Raw genomic sequence first — 16,852 nt, 5'->3', positions numbered from 1 at the left:
TGTTGTCGACCTGTCTGTCGGTTCATATGGTAAATTTCATGAAAATTGTAGCTTCATATAAGTTTTTAGTTTTTTTTATAATTTGTTATATCACAATGATTTCTAAAATATTCAGTATCAGTTTACTTTTGCTTGAAATAAGGGAGAACATTTGTGATGTTATGCTATTGTTTCAGAAAAAAGGAGAAGGTTTGGGCCCATTAAAACGTTTAATCCCGCTGCAAATGTTTGCACCTGTCCTAAGTCAGGAATCTGATGTACAGTAGTTGTCGTTTGTTTATGTAATATATACGTGTTTCTCGTTTCTCGTTTTGTTTATATAGATTAGACCGTTGGTTTTCCCGTTTGAATGGTTTTACACTAGTTATTTTGGGGCCCTTTATAGCTTGTTGTTCGGTGTGAGCCAAGGCTCCGTGTTGAAGGCCGTCCTTTAACCTATAATGGTTTAATTTTTGAATTGTTGTTTGGATTGAGAGTTGTCTCATTGGCACTCACACCACATCTTCCTATATCCATTTGGTACGTTCGGTTTATAAGGTCACTATCGATTTTATACGACATGTTGCTTTACATTATTTCAAAAATGAAAAGTTTCAGTTTCCACTGTCTAATTAATATGTTTGTTTTGCTCGCTGCCCTTCCTTTTTTATGAAAATATAAGGTTCACCTATTTCGGGTATTATTTTCTGTTGCTTTGGTAAGACATGACGTCACACATTATATTTAAAATGATGCTTTTTGTAAGTTTTTTTTTTGTAATCACAAAATTGGTTATTTTGAATGAAATATATAGAAGCGAGATAGCTATCTGATTACTATACAGATCGTGTGTCAACTGTTTGTTTACAAGGGTCTGAAAACATTCCTATATATACATTTAAAGACCAGTTTTAATTGATAATTTCTAATGAATTAACAATGATAATGTTATTTGATTGGATCTACGAGAATTGTGTCTACAAAGAATATAGAAAAACACAGAATAAGGAAGCACATATAGTTAACTTATGGTCGAACATATATATATTAGAGCTGTTCTTAAAAATAATTTATGACGCTAAATAAGTCATTAAAATATTGATGATATGTGCGTGACAGTTAATAAGAAATCAAAATGGAGAAGGTCGTATTTAATACTTATAACGACAACAACATACATTAATGAAGTTCAGACACATCTTAATATTGATAATCATTATGTTTCCTTAATATTCTCACCTACGCATAAGTTAAAATTAATACTTGACTTATCATAGACCTTCAACATAAGACCTTCATGTTAATTTCAGTTTTTGAAAACTTTTAACACTGCTGGTGTTGTTAAACATTTTTTTTAATAATAAACCCGAAATAATATTCTATTTCACTACTTTTGAGAAAACGTAAGAAATCAAAAAGTGTATATATAATCTTTACATTTAGATAATTACCCGCACAGATTCCAATTGTTGTTTTTGTGTTTGTCTCTTTCATTTTAAGCCCTGGCGTTGTCAGTTTGTTTTCGATTTATGAGTTTGACTGTCCCTTTGGTATCTTTCGTCCCTCTTTTCCAAAACAATTGTTGATGTTTTTATTTTTTTCTGGAAGGGGTTAATACTTAGTAGTATTTTTAAATATTAACAAATCTTTAAAAGTTTATCCAAAATTTAAAGGTCGGTGTTTCATGAACTGAAACGTCTTTTGTGGAGTTTTTATGGCTCGGTCTTTATTTTTCTATGTTGTGTTTTGTGTACTGTTAACGTTGTTTATATGTTTGTCTTTTCCTTGTTTTAGCCATGGCGTTGTCAGTTTATTAAATACCTTTGAATTTGAATGTCCCTTTGTTATCGTTTGTATTTCATCTAAAGATACGTAGTGAACTTTATTTGATTTGAATAAAAAAGGCAATTCAGTTATGTTTTAACCTCCTTTATACAGAAATGTATATTACAGTTTGAATATAAAAAAAAAATATCATCGGAGCATTTACTTTGTGATCTTAATGATATTTCTTATATTTTACTGGGACCAGTACCTATTCCTTATCTATAACCTCTTTACAGCAATACGAACTCATAATATTTCAGAAAAGCTTTGTCGATTAGAAATGCCGTTTGCTTTTAGACTTTGTTGAATTGCATATAACAATCAGGATATATTCTAGAAATATAAATTGCACCGATTATTGACAAGTAACACACACAATCTCATTATCTATCAACTTGTATCAGCAGCCATCGATCTAGCAGATTCATTGAAAACCTGGTACAATGTTAAATGATCTACTTATGATCTTCAATTACAGGTGTCAAAAACAGGATAAGGTTATATCGGTACAGCTACCATTCACCCTGTATTTCAAAAATGAAATACTCATTAGCGCACCCGGTAATATAAATAGGTTATTAAAATGTATCAGTATAGTGAACTGTTCATTCATTATACGACAAAACGGTCAGTGAACCAATTTGAGGTGGGTTTATTTTATGCTGCTATAGTATAAAGTCTGGAAAAAATGCTCATTCTTAATTTTCCACACATGAATTGATAAACTAGTTTTGATTGTTATAACCAAGGACTATACAAATCCTTGTTATAACTAAGGTCAATAGTGAGTTTTACTCTGTGTTATGCCATTACGCAAAACTATGGGTGAAGCTTCCTCGTCCTGGTTTGTGTAAAGTCTATCCCTCTTCCCCAAAAACGATTTTTAATAATCGATTTTATATATTTGTGATTTTTTTTATTCCAAATTGCATAATCAATTGTCATTGGTATTCTACATGAAATATCTAACTGAATTTCAGTTATCAATAACTGTGAGCATAGCACGATAAACCAATCAGTCGAATAATCCTGCCTCATTTTTTTGAACATCATTAAATTTTTGATTTGCTTATGTTTTTACACAACTGCCATGAAAAGGGTATATCATAATGTTGCCACCTTGCTTCACTGATAATTTTAAGTCAGTCTGAAAAATATATATCTACGAAAAAAGATAAAATGCTTTTCAAATACACTGTCATTTATCAATTTTATTATCAATATCATATTGATGTTTTGGGAGGCGACTTTCCTGATATGAAACTTTTATAAATTTTCTTAATGGTAAAGGTTTTTATAGATGTCAGGCCACCAATTAGATATCCCTAACTGTTCAACCAAATTTTAAAATTTTCACAGTTTTTCTAAATATTTTACCTTAAGTTTAACTTCATAGAAACCAGGTACATCCAGAATTGTAAAAGTAACAGCTTTCTGCGTGCCAATTTTAAATTAGTATATTGTGTAGCGCATTAATCTTCAATTTTTAATGCAAACACATAGACTAGTAAATGTAAGCTCAAAATGGTCTAGATATATTTCTCCTTCACTAAGAGGTTCATATTTGCCAATTTGTTGGTTAGTTTAACTAAACAAGGACATCAAACGCACTAGTTTGTGTCAGAGTTGGGCTAGGTTTACATACGCTCTAAATTGGAGGGGGAAAATGGTTGTCTGACACCTATAATATCTATCTTGAGACCCAATGCGGATACTATACTTAAATGTCAATTATAAAAGAAACCCATTGATTATCAATAGCTCCGTGATCTATAACCAAGGGTTTCAAACATTTACGTTCACACATTGCCACTTCGTTTCTTGTAAAGGAGTAATTATTAAAAAAAAGAAAACACGGTAGCTTTTCAAACTAGACAACTCTTCACAAGTGACAAAATGACACAGAAATTAACAACTATCAGTCATCATGACTATACCGCATTCGATACATTAGTAAATTGATATAAAAGTTAATACAAAATATTTCAACTTTATCGTTTGTTTTTCTAATACATCATTAAACAAGTCCATTTTTTCATGTATTTGTGAAAATCGTGGTGACGAGTTTTCATCGACTTCGTTTCAAAAGAATCAGCAGCGACTCTTTGAATAAAAAAAACGTTTATGAAAGGGCCAAATAAAGTTCGAAGATGGAGAGGATTAATGACCAAACATTCCGACCGTGTTGGCCAAATACGGGTTATCTATTCCTTGATTAGAAAATCACAAGTACTAAGAATATTTTAAAAATAAAAGTTTTGAAATAAATTAATTTATAATTTTGATCATATAATGTCAAATGTCAACACAGACTTGCTGATTAGTATCCTCGGCGAGGAAACTTAACCTTCACCAGCTTTGGTTCCCTTAAGGAGATTTTCTGTCATTTCATAACACAAGGTAATACTAATGGACGATCTTAGTACTAATATAATGTTAATAATGTTCAAAACTATTTTAGGAAAAAAATAAATCTTCTTTTACAGACTTTTGTACATACAGCACGGCGTCATATTTTTCTACATATAATAGGATCAATCAAATCTATCTTAATTAGACTCGCACGCCTCTTTTTATATATTAATGAACAGTTCAATGTACTGATATTATTTGTACTAATATATTTATAATACGAAATGCATACATAGGTGTCTCATTGTGAAACTAATTGAACTATTCGAGTTTGCGCAAAGTCATCAAGTTTCATTATTCAAAAACTGATATGTGCATCTAATTGGTATACAATGGGATTGGTTGCTTTGCTGCAATAACTCAATAATGCGTTGGCACCTATAATTGAAGAATGAAAAATAGACTGTTTCACGTTGTACTGCGTTTTCAATGAATCTGCTAGATTGATGTTTGATGACAAAAGATAATAGATAATGATATTGTGTATGTTAATTGTCACTGATCTGAACCATTGACAGTTTAATGATATGTGTATAGTTGTTATATACAATTGAATGCAGTGTAAGGGAAATGTCATTTCTAATCACCAATGCTTTTCAAATATAAATCAGTTGGCATTGATGTAAAGGATGTTGTATTTTTTTTATTTAATATCTAATATTTACTACTCTAAAGGAATTTTAAAAAGTAAGGTTACATAACAAATGTTCTGAAGATTTAAAAGAGGGACAAAAGATACCAAAGGGACAGTCAAACTCATAAATCGAAAATAAACTGACAACGCCATGGCTAAAAATAAAAAAAGACAAACAGACAAACAATAGTACACATGACACAACAAAGAAAACTAAAGAATAAACAACACGAACCCCACCAAAAAACTAGGGGTGATCTCAGGTGCTCCGGAAAGGTAAGCAGATCTTGCTCCACATGTGGCAACCGTAGTGTTGCTCATGTGATAACAAATCAGGTAGGTCACATTTAACGGTGTTAACATAGATGATGTGGTTTGCTAGAGTCTCGACTCGTCAACACAGCACACATAAGATGCTTTCAAGTAAAGAAGAAAATCGTTACCGAATCACATATAACGATATCTATATTAAAAGCAAAAATCCGAAAAGATGTGCAAAACACGACTGAGGCAATCAAAATATGAATTTTAAAAAAGTAGCATTCTGAATATCTCAACCAATTTTAAACAATGAATTTACAGAGACTTATTGTATCAAATATATGTCATGTAAGCACACACATACTGACTACTGAGATACTGATACCTTCATGATCGTTTCGTTTCGTTTTCCAGCAGGGACATCACCCAGTGGATGTAAAAACTCATCTAAGATACTAAGCATATAGTAAACTATCAATGATGATATGACTGATAAAATCTGTCGTACATTTGTCACTGGTTTAGACAAATTTTAGCGGTCTAGCACGCCGGGCATAGTGCAAAGTGATTTTGTGTCACGATGTCTCGATAGTATTAGTTCAAATTCCAGCTAGGGAAGAACAAAAGCGGAATACACTAAAACTATAACAGAAGAGCGCATTGTTTTCATTGAAACCCAATTAAATTTATTACGAACATCTGTAGGACATTGTAGAAAGACATTAAAAAGGATGGACGATTTAAAACCAAAATCGTTCACAAAAAAGGCAACCGTGATATAACGCTGTTCAAAAGTCATCAATCTATTGAGTGAAAACAAAATCTGATTTCACACTTAAATCAAGGGAAAAATAAAGGCAATAGTAGTATACATGTACCGATGTTCAAAACGCATACATAGATAGAAAAATCCGGGTCACAAATCAAAACCAAGGCATTAAATATATGAGAAGAGTGGCGACAGAACATTAAAATGTAACACACACAGAAACTAACTACGCATTAGACAAAATCCGATGTGGATAACAAATATAACAAATATCAACTACAAGGAGAAAACAACGGAGCAACAGAAACACGAAACTGCAACATACATAGAAAAAATGTTATGGTTGTCAACTTTCTATTTCCCAGTAGTTATTTACCCGCTGCTTCGTCGTATGTTGCTTACATATCTCAGTTAGTTCTCATTAACCAGCCGTAATATGCTCATACATGTTCATACATTACAGACTGCATAAGCAGGAGTGCCACATATGTAGCAGGAACTGATTATTCCTTCGGCAGAACTTGGATTAACAATCTTTTTTGTTTGGACTTGTAAGGAATGGTTCGTCTTTTGATTTTTTTTTTGTCATGGCGTTGTCAATTTCGACTCGTGAGTTTTATATCTTCTGCGATTCTTTTTACTACAGGCTTTTAATTTTTCTGTAGACTGATGAGAGTCATTTTCTTTTGATAAAATCTTGATTTGAGTTATGCATGATTCTTTTTAGAGTAAATAAATTGGAATATTAAATTAAAACGACCTTTAAATTCGCTTATTCTTTTAACTGCGAATTAGAGTTTCATTCGGTTTGTTTGTCAACATTATTTTTTATCCATTTTGATAGACCTTTGTTTATCATTTGATTTCCATTTTTACTGGTACCTAAATGAAGTCAGGGACTATATGCATATATTGTTACCTATTCAAACAAATAACTAAAAACATGATTTCAATAATAGATGCAATAGGCGGTGATTTTTAGTTCCGGCATTTATTGTTAAACAGTATTTAAGCGAATGAGAGTAGTTGCTAAATAGCTTACAATTTTCACATTTAAGTTTACTCTAATTGATAAAAAGAGCTGTAAATTCAGAATATTGCGAGAATTTTATTAATGAAGATAATGCTATCTGCTTATTTCAGAATTATGAAAATCTCTAATTTTGATAAATAATACATATATCTGTTAGTATATTGTTCTAAAATCATGATAACTAACCTAATAACATTTTCTTGTCTCTTTCGTTCTTTTATCCTTATCAAATAAATTTTGCGCTTGAACGATTAATGTCGTGTTTCCTCAATCGTGAAGAAAAAGAATGAGTCTTTTCACCAATTAATTACAGCCATGAGTAAACCATGGTTGTATGAATGGCTTCCGCTCACATCAGATCGCCCCGCTTTTGATAAGTGTTCGTTTTAGACTGTTTTTCTCTCTTCATTCATTTGCCTTACGACCATGGTATTGTGGTCTTTTTTACTTGCAATGTTATTGTCCGCTACCCTTCTGCAATCATTGAATGGCATCCTAAACATGCTAAACATGAAGTTCTAAACTGGCTTTTAAATTAAAGTTCTTAATTAAGTACTATGAAACTTAAATGAAAAATGAATAAATTTATATTCTCGAATGGAAAAGTTTTATTACGAAACAGGTATTCGTGAACTTTTTTGTAAATAAAATGTCTTTATCTTATCAAATTCGCAAGAATTACAGTGCGATTGAAGTATTGTCTTCCCTTACTAATTAAGTTTTTCTCGATGCAGTCACGTTCTTTACGAGACTTCACGTTGAAAACTTTGACAACTGCACACAACATGTGCGAGGGAAAAAACTGTTATTAAAAGAATGTGAACACACGTGCGCTGTAAGGTTAATAAAGTAAACAGTATTTCCTTACCATTATAATTACATAAAACTCGTTTCAAATGAATTCAAAACAATCAGAAACATAACAAAGGATTTGGTTTGTGCAATTAATGTTTGATTATCCGAAAAATAAAAAAATGGCCATTAAATCAGCACTTTATCTTTAACATTTAAATCCTTTGATCAATGCTAAAGGATGATATATTTTCCGCTTCAGATTCCTGTACATTAATTGTTAAGACTAATGCATATTAGTCATTCAATGATACACGTTTTTCGGCAAGTTTCTTAACAAGCGGCTAAACATCTTTAATACAATTCAACAAATTTCAAACTTAATCATTAAAATATTTGTATTTGTGTTTTGTATGATTATATAGTGTAAAGACATCTGTCCAGTGTGGAAGTCTGATTATCGACTGCTTGATTGCTTATGGCTACAATGGATTCAATTAATGTTCACTTTACCTGCTTTGTTTTTTAGAACTTCTGAATTTTTTTTAATTTTGTTTAAACAATGATTTGAAAATAAATCAACACCTGATTCAAGACGTTTTTTTTTAACTTCATGTTAGTGAACGAAACATGCTTTATTGATTTCAACGTTACCTTTAGTCATTCTGTGGTCGATTTTGGCCTATAAAGCTTTTGTTCAAATTCTATTTTACTGAATTAAAGATCAAAATTATTTGTCAAAAGCTTTTTTTTATTAAACAATAAGTCCTTAGATATATTTTTCATTGAGTCCTATCCAAATAATACAAGGAAAAAAAATCAGTTTAAATTTTAACTGTATGTGTGTTGTATGACAAAAAAGTCTGAAAACTCATTTAAGACCTGTAATATTCACTGGAACAGTAATGTTCATCAACGATAGAAAAAAGATTGATTTGACATGATTGCTATCATCAAATATGACCATTTTTCATTGGAATGGATGCAAATTCTAAATTTTGAATTTTTACTGATTTTCTGTAATGGGAGGAACACCAGATTTCAGATCTGAGAAAGAGGCAATAGCAAACAAAAGTACCAGGCTTATAATTTGATACACAATACGCGCCGTGTGCCAAAAACAGATAAGGTTATCTATGCCTGGGCTAAGAACATCCGTAGTATTTCAAAAAATTCATTATTTTGCAGTACATTTTCAAAAATGACCATATAATTGATATTCCTTTTACCACCGACTGACTTCTGGGCGGGGGATACCCTCAGATGTTATCTATGTCAAAATGTTCTAGAATGATAACGATGCAGTCAGCTTTCATTTAAACACACATTACCATAATATTCTACATATTTAAGAAGTAATACCCATACGTAGAGACTATTTTGATTTAATACAATGCGTAGAGACTATTTTGATTTAATATATACTAATTTCGGGTATTTTATTTCATTTTGGGACTGAATTAGTGATTTAACACCTATAACATCCCAATTCAATTAAAAAAACAATTTCTCAACAATATAACTGTAGAATTTATTTCTAAATTTTAAAATTAAAATTTAGGAATTGTACTATATTCTAATCATAATGTAGAGACTGAACTACAAATAGGAAACACCCCTAAATCCTGTAAGAAAATCTGATCACACTTACAATCGGCAATGTCCTCGGTTGAACGATGACATATTTATAGCACGATGTCTGTTCACTATCAGACAAGAAGACATAAAATTCCCTTAACTCAGAAATATCTGTTGTAACAGCTTTTAAGTCATCCTATTTTATACAAATAAAACATAACCAGTCTGTTCATTCCTATAATGGACAAGCGGACATATTTTCATTTGAAAAAAAGTTAAATGGAATATATTTAGTATTTAATCAACAAGACCGGGATTTTAACCCCTTCTGAAAACACCACCAACCAACTTTAGACTTATTTTAAAAAGAGTGCGAACATCACTTTTTTTGTTATATAAATAAACTCATCATAGATAACAGGACTAAATTTTGTATATATGCCAGACGCGCGTTTCGTCTACAAAAGTTTCATCAGTGACGCTCGAATCCAAAAAAAAATAAAATGGCCAAATAAAGTACGAAATTGAGGACCAAAATTCCTAAACGTTTGCCAAATCCAGATTAAATGGTTAAAAAGGGTTTTAAAATGTTCACAACTGTTTCTATTTTCTTTCATATTTAAATGTGCCGTCATAATTTATTTTTGTTTGCATCTTATATACACGTTTTTATTTTAATTACAGTCCGTTTCAATGAATGATGGCGTTTGCTATTTTTGTAGGTCAATGTTTCTTTTGTTCCATTGTTTTCATCTTATACTTAAATTTGCATCTTTGTCCCGGCGAAAAGTGTTTGTGGTTATCATTAGAATTGGTAATTATCTCATCTAATAGAGAAAGTCGGGTACATATTTTAATGTTCAGGCGTGGGTAAGTTTACTATTTTGTCTTGAAAACGTATGAAGCCAAATCATTTAATGCATAATCTTGCTTAATTAACATTAAAAGTTCCAAGTACTAAGAATGCCATAATGGTCCACTAACGAATGTATCTTCAGAAAAAAAATGAAGACAAAAAACACAAGATTTGTTCTTCTGCAAATATTAAAATTTGAGGTTTATTTCTCCCTTGTATTCTATTCTATGTTCGTTTACTTTCATTTCTGATGAAGTTACATAATTATCTTTTTTTTCTAAATGTACTTAAAATAAAGATCAGTCTGAAAAAAAGTTCACTTAACCCCTTTACATCTTACTAATAGCCCTTGCCAACAGGTATTTGTTATTCTCGTGAGATTTTGTCTGATGCTTGGTCCGTTTCTGTGTGTGTTACATTTCAGTGTTGTGTCGTTGTTCTCCTCTTATATTTAATGCGTTTCCCTCGGTTTTAGTTTGTTACCCCGATTTTGTTTTTTTGTCCATGGATTTACGAGTTTTGAACAGCAGTATACTACTGTTGCCTTTATCTATTTGTGTGTGAGTATGTGAATTTTTGAGAAGTTTAACTACAAACCAAACATGCGTGAGTAATCTAAGGTAATCAATTTTCAATAGTTGAAAGTTATTGGCCTTCTCTTCCACTTATCTCATAGTGTTTTGTTTACCTTTCAAAGTTTCTTCTCTGATAACAAATTAGAAAAAAAATCAAGTTGAAAAAAAACACTTAAATTACATACAATGATGTCTTAAAGCTAGTACATACTTTTGTCTTATGTTATACAACTGTCGTATACAGATAAATTAATCGGTTTTAGGAGCTAAATTGATAACCCGTCATCGTTACAATGGCTTCAATTTTAAGATTGTAACAAACAAGGTGGCGAAATAATGCTTATGAAGAAGAATACTGACTGTTCGTACGTGTTTCATATTACGTTTTTTTTTCAATAGTTTTATATTGAAAGCATTTTATTTGTATGTTTATCAAAATCTAAAAGTAAAAGGACTGGTATTTTACTGGTTTTTTTTAGGAATTTTAATTTGTTAGATGTATTATACGTTTTTAAAATCTAGATTTTTAAGAAACCGAATAGCAGAAGTATCACACTTTTCCGCTTTAATATTACAATGCATCAATCGAGCAGACGCGGAGATGCCTTTTTGAGGTGAGTTTTACGCATTGCAACATCATCAAAATGAGAAGAAAAAAAATAACTGAATCCGTATAAGGTCAACTTTGGCTGAAGAAGTTGAAACCCGAATTTCTAAGTAATTTAAAAGTTTTTTAAACGAACAACCTCATAAAGGTTTGTCATAGACTAAATAATGTCATTACCAAAGTGATGACTGTTGAGTTGTTGATACTACATACGTTTTTTTTAATGAAACTAAAATCATCATTTTAAAAGCTTCCATCTATTGCAAGAAGAGATATATGGCCGGTTATGGTGATTGTAATATTCATAAATGGAAACTTTCACATCTTCTACTGTTAAATCCAAATGACATATTGTTCCCTGTATTAGTACATGAATTATAGACTTAAACGGGCATTGTTATTATCTTAAAAACATCATTTGAAAGTCTGTTTCTTAGAAACTTTAACTTTTAATGATAGGTTACTTAACTTTTCCAGATATTTTCAATATGTTTCTTCCGTACATTTGTCTTACAGTTAATTTATTGCAAATGTAATTGATTTTAAACATTCAAAAAAGAAGTAAATGGTTATCAAAAGTACCAGGCTTATAATTTATACGCCAGACGTTCGTTTCGTCTACATAAAAACTGATTTAATAACCACTTAGGATTAACTGAAATATCAATGATCACTACAGAAAATGTCGTCTGTTGGTGAAATGTTAGTCCCTAGGGTAACCAAGAACCCGGTATTTCAACGTTCGGAATAGACATGCATTTTCGAAAATTTGCAGTGCTCAAATTAATAAACCAATTGAACTCAGGAAATTTATTTTTCTACAAACATATTATGTATATATGATAATTTTATTACAGAATATGTCATGGTTGAGGCCTTTTGATTCTTTTCGGTTTTATCGGCATTTCATGTGTAATCTTTTATATATAGAAATATGCTGCATTCAAGCACCTTTGAAAGACATTATATGTCAAAAGGGGCATCTGGTGCTGGAAAGGGGATAATGCCTTTTTAGTTACTATTTCTGCGTGTATGTCTCTGCCGGCTTGTGAACGCTACATATAAGCTAGTGATGTTTGTCCTGTCTTTTAAGAAAATTTAGTACCAATGAAATATAATTTGCAGTGGTAAAAATCAGATGTAATTTGAAATTACGAATGTGCCTCCATTATGCATTGAAATGATTTGCTACCAAAGATATGGCTATACAATTCGTCTGTTTAGGATTCATCAGCTCTATTTTGTTTGTGTGAGGTTTTGGATCTACAACAATAATAGTCAAAAGTTTTACAGATATTATTTCATTCTTTGTTAGTTAATTATAGCTTTTAAAAATAATAAAAAGCATGCAAAGCATTTGAACAGATATGTTTCCTAGTTCAAGCCAATGTACATTTGAATCTGCACAGCTAAATTTGACCCATCCCCATCTCATGGTGTATGCATAATTAATTTAGGTTTTTCTGATCTAAACATATCTTAATCCTTCTGTATGTCTCTGCTTGTTCTTCTGTGATTTTTAAAAAGAGATTTTGGTGGCTTGTCGTTGGGCTGTCTAGTTTGTGTTTTTATTTGTGAATAATGTTTCATTGCATGCACATCAACTCATATTGATTTTGTCTGTAACATTTCCGTTACAGATTATACAAGGAGTGGGAAGACAGCCATAATTAACAATACACATTTTTAACAAAAGATAACCCTAAATTGACGGTAAAGTATGACAGATTTCCTCAATGAATCTTCTTTATATAATCTTGGGTATGTTTAGTTTACCTGGTTAATTTTCATCAGTCGTTTGGCATTTTCTTTTCAGTATGCCCTTCATTAAATTTGATTCACGAATTTAGTAGTAGTCGTGATAATGTTGTTTATTGAAAATTAAGCCCGGTTCTATATACCGAAGTCACGAAGAAAAATTATACGCTTAATAGAAATACATATATAAATGAATATTAAAACGAAAAAAATTAGCACATAAGCAATCAAAAACGATTTTCATTCATCGAAATAAATATATAGTTGAAATCATAATGGTGTAATTAGCTGATAGGCTTATGATGCATTATTGTGTGCTTTTATAGGATTGCTCAAATATTGATTCGCAGTTCACATTAACATGCTGATTCACTCTATAAGTCAATTTTATGAATTATAAGACAGATTTGGAACTAACTTACTAACTGACTTGTAGAAATACCAAAACTAGATTTAAGCAACAATAGTTTACCAATGTTAAAACGAAAAAGAAATGAATATTGAGGTAATCGCACAAACTCCAAAAAGAACTTAAATTGGTTGACCATTATGTAATAACCGTATCAATGATGTTTCGGAAATGTTCCTTATGTCGTATATTTAATCCCCTTCCCTTTTTGCGGATATGACCTAACGATTTGACTTATTATCGGGTTAGAAATAACATGAGCAACGCGACTGGTACCACATGAGGGACAGGCTCTACTTACCCTTCCGGTGCACCTGAGATCACCCAAGTTTTTGTTGGGGTTCGTGTTGCTTACTCTTTAGTTGTGCTCTGTACTATTCATTGTCTGTTTGTCTTTTTCTTTTTTTAACAATTGCGTTTTCAGTTTGTTTTCAATTTAATAGTTTCACTGTCCCTCTGGTGTCTTTTGCCCCTCTTTTTGTCTACAGGGTAAATGTCTTCTAACATACATGCATCACCGGCCTTACGAGTCCACACAGTTTAAATTTATCAGGAATATAACACAATCAGTTAAATTACAGATCAACTACTTTATACTATAAACCAAATCATTTTTGACATAATGAAAAAATCCTTTGGGGAAATAAATATAGATCTAAAGAGTGGGACGAGAGTATTGCATACATAAATGAAACAAGTTATCAAAATGGACAAGACATGTCTGTTCCAGTATACAGAAAGTTCAAATATGAAATAGTTGTATCTGAAAGACGATATAGCTTGCCTTCATTTATTTACAATTTAGAATTAACCGTCTTGTACCTTTTATATAAGAAGCCAAAATTGCAATGATCTCCAAGTTTCTGACCTAGCTTATAGAATTTATAACTAATTTATATATGTCGAGAAGGAAACCATATGTTGTTAAAGCACTTATATACTGAGACTGTCAGTAAAGGTCGAAAGACTGAAAATGACTCTATTGTGATATAAATGCTGGAAATAATTGGCTCTTCCTCTTTGCCCGAGGAAAACTTAGTTCAAATCGGGAAGTAGTTAAATTGTACTCTGTTATTATTGATATAATATACGCACTGACAAGAACGAAGACATTCGGAAAAGAAAATGGAAAAAGTAAATCGACAAATGTTCAACTTGCTCGAATAAAAATGCGGAAGTTATCAAAGGGATATTAAACTGAAAAGTCGACGACAAAATAACAACATAATTCTGAAGTGAGACACCGAATAAAAGGGACTTAAATTGCTGTTCTGATTAAACCACCAAGTCCTCCTTTCTGTTATTTTTGGTCATTATAAATAACATTAGTTTGGGTAGATTAAAGCTTTTTTTTTGTAATTTCCTTTCTTTGGAATGTTTAACTTTTAAAACTCAAGTATGATAAGAACACATGGTCATTTACTCCTAAGTTTCTCAAGATACAAAAACCATTTATAAAGTTGAGAATGGAAACGGAAAATGTTTCAAATAGAAAACAATCCGACCAAAGAGCAGAAACAACCAAAGGCAATCGATTGGTATTCATAATAGCGAAAAAATTGCGACCCGGAGACGGACTTCAGCTGACCCCTAAACTCAAATGCGATTTAGTTCAGCGAAAATGGACGTAACACTTAACTCTAACATATACAAGTAATTGAATAAAAGGTAAAAAAACAAACATACAAGACTAATAATGTCCAGATGCTCCTGACTTGGGACAGGTTCAAAAGTGGGGCGGGGCTAAACATTTTTCGTGAGATTTCAACCGTCCCCTGTGTGTCTGGCTAATATAGAATAAACAAACACACAGCAATTTGCACAGAAAAATTCAGTTTAAAAGAAGCGCAAGCCTTATGTCAGACTATGTAGCAGTAAGCCAAATGACCATAATACATACATTATCAGGGGACTACTTATATTCTTCGTCATATGAAAATTAAGCATAAACCCTCCTGTTAGCAGTTTATATCACATAATCATAAAATATATTGGAAAAAATAACCCGTGTCATGCCTAAAACTGATTTAAGAATAAAAGCGCTTATTTCGGATTCAAAGACCGTATGAGTTATTTATTTGAAAAAATCCCTCTTTAATGACTTGACAACAGTTTCGTAACTGTATCCCTATTAAACAACTTTGTTTAAAGCTTTTTAGCTTTTGAGGTTAATGACGACATGTTTGAGCTATGTATAGCATTTTACCATAAAAGATCAGATGTGAAATACCATTACCATAGGTCTATAAATATCTAATTTATTTAGTGTTGGTGTAATCAAAACATAAACTTGAGACTAGTAACGCAGTTTATGTTCTACTTACTGATCACTAGATATTTTCTATGACACGCATTCACATAGTTCTCTTTATATTTTTGTATTTCTATTTTTTTTATATACCCCTATGCTTTTTTGATTAGCTTATCAAAAGTTTTAAGTTAAAGTTTGTTTATAAATCTTTACATGGAAATACTTTAATGTAAAGCTCGTGTGAATACCTCCGGCTTCTTATCTTACAAAAAAAACCCAAGGAATTAAATTATGTGTGCTAGGAGAGTAAGAAAAGTTTTAAAAATATACTTTGTGGCGCCAGTATTTATACACAATAGTACGATAACATCACCAGTATTAAAATAGTTATTTTTTTACTTGTTAAAGTTACCTATCTCAATGAAATTTTATTTCGTTTTTTCCATTACTAGTTTTATTTAGAAATCTTCTCAAACAAGTTGAACACCATTAAGATACATGGAATTGCAATTTTCGCACCAAGTGCAGTGAATTGGCGCCGTTAATGTGATTGATATTTTGTCAATTGAATCATCTTGATATATAAAAAAATATTGCATACGGTCTTCACAAAATTTGTAAATATAATGAAATAGTTAATGTATATGATTTTAATACTTTGAAACGACGAATCCCGAGAGTTTTTTATGATTCATCACATCTTTGGTAACACAAATCAGTGTGAAACAATCAATCTTACACTTCCCAATGTTTATGACAGAAACAGCTAACTGGTAAACCAGAATGAAAATAAAGCTTCAATCCCTGAGGTATATTGACAAATTATTGCATTGTTACATTCTCTTTTCAATGATCTATAAATAGCAAGAAAAGCGATAATTGTGCATTTAAGAGAAAAGCAATCATTGACTAAATCTCACATTAGCTATTCCTTTCTAAATGTTTTCAGAGTCCATTTGTCAAAGGATGTCATCATTTTAAGAACATTGTTCGTCATATGAATATATACCAGAACGTTGAAAACAACCTTTGTATATTTCATGCGACCAAAGCTCTCTTCCAGATTTACCTTAATCAGCAAAATAGATATTCGAAAGCCTGCATAGTATAA

Source organism: Mytilus trossulus, chromosome 7 (genome assembly GCF_036588685.1).
Source record: "Mytilus trossulus isolate FHL-02 chromosome 7, PNRI_Mtr1.1.1.hap1, whole genome shotgun sequence".
NCBI classification, from domain to species: domain Eukaryota; kingdom Metazoa; phylum Mollusca; class Bivalvia; order Mytilida; family Mytilidae; genus Mytilus; species Mytilus trossulus.
The sequence above is the reverse complement of the archived record's forward strand: the minus strand, read 5'-3'. Positions refer to the sequence as shown.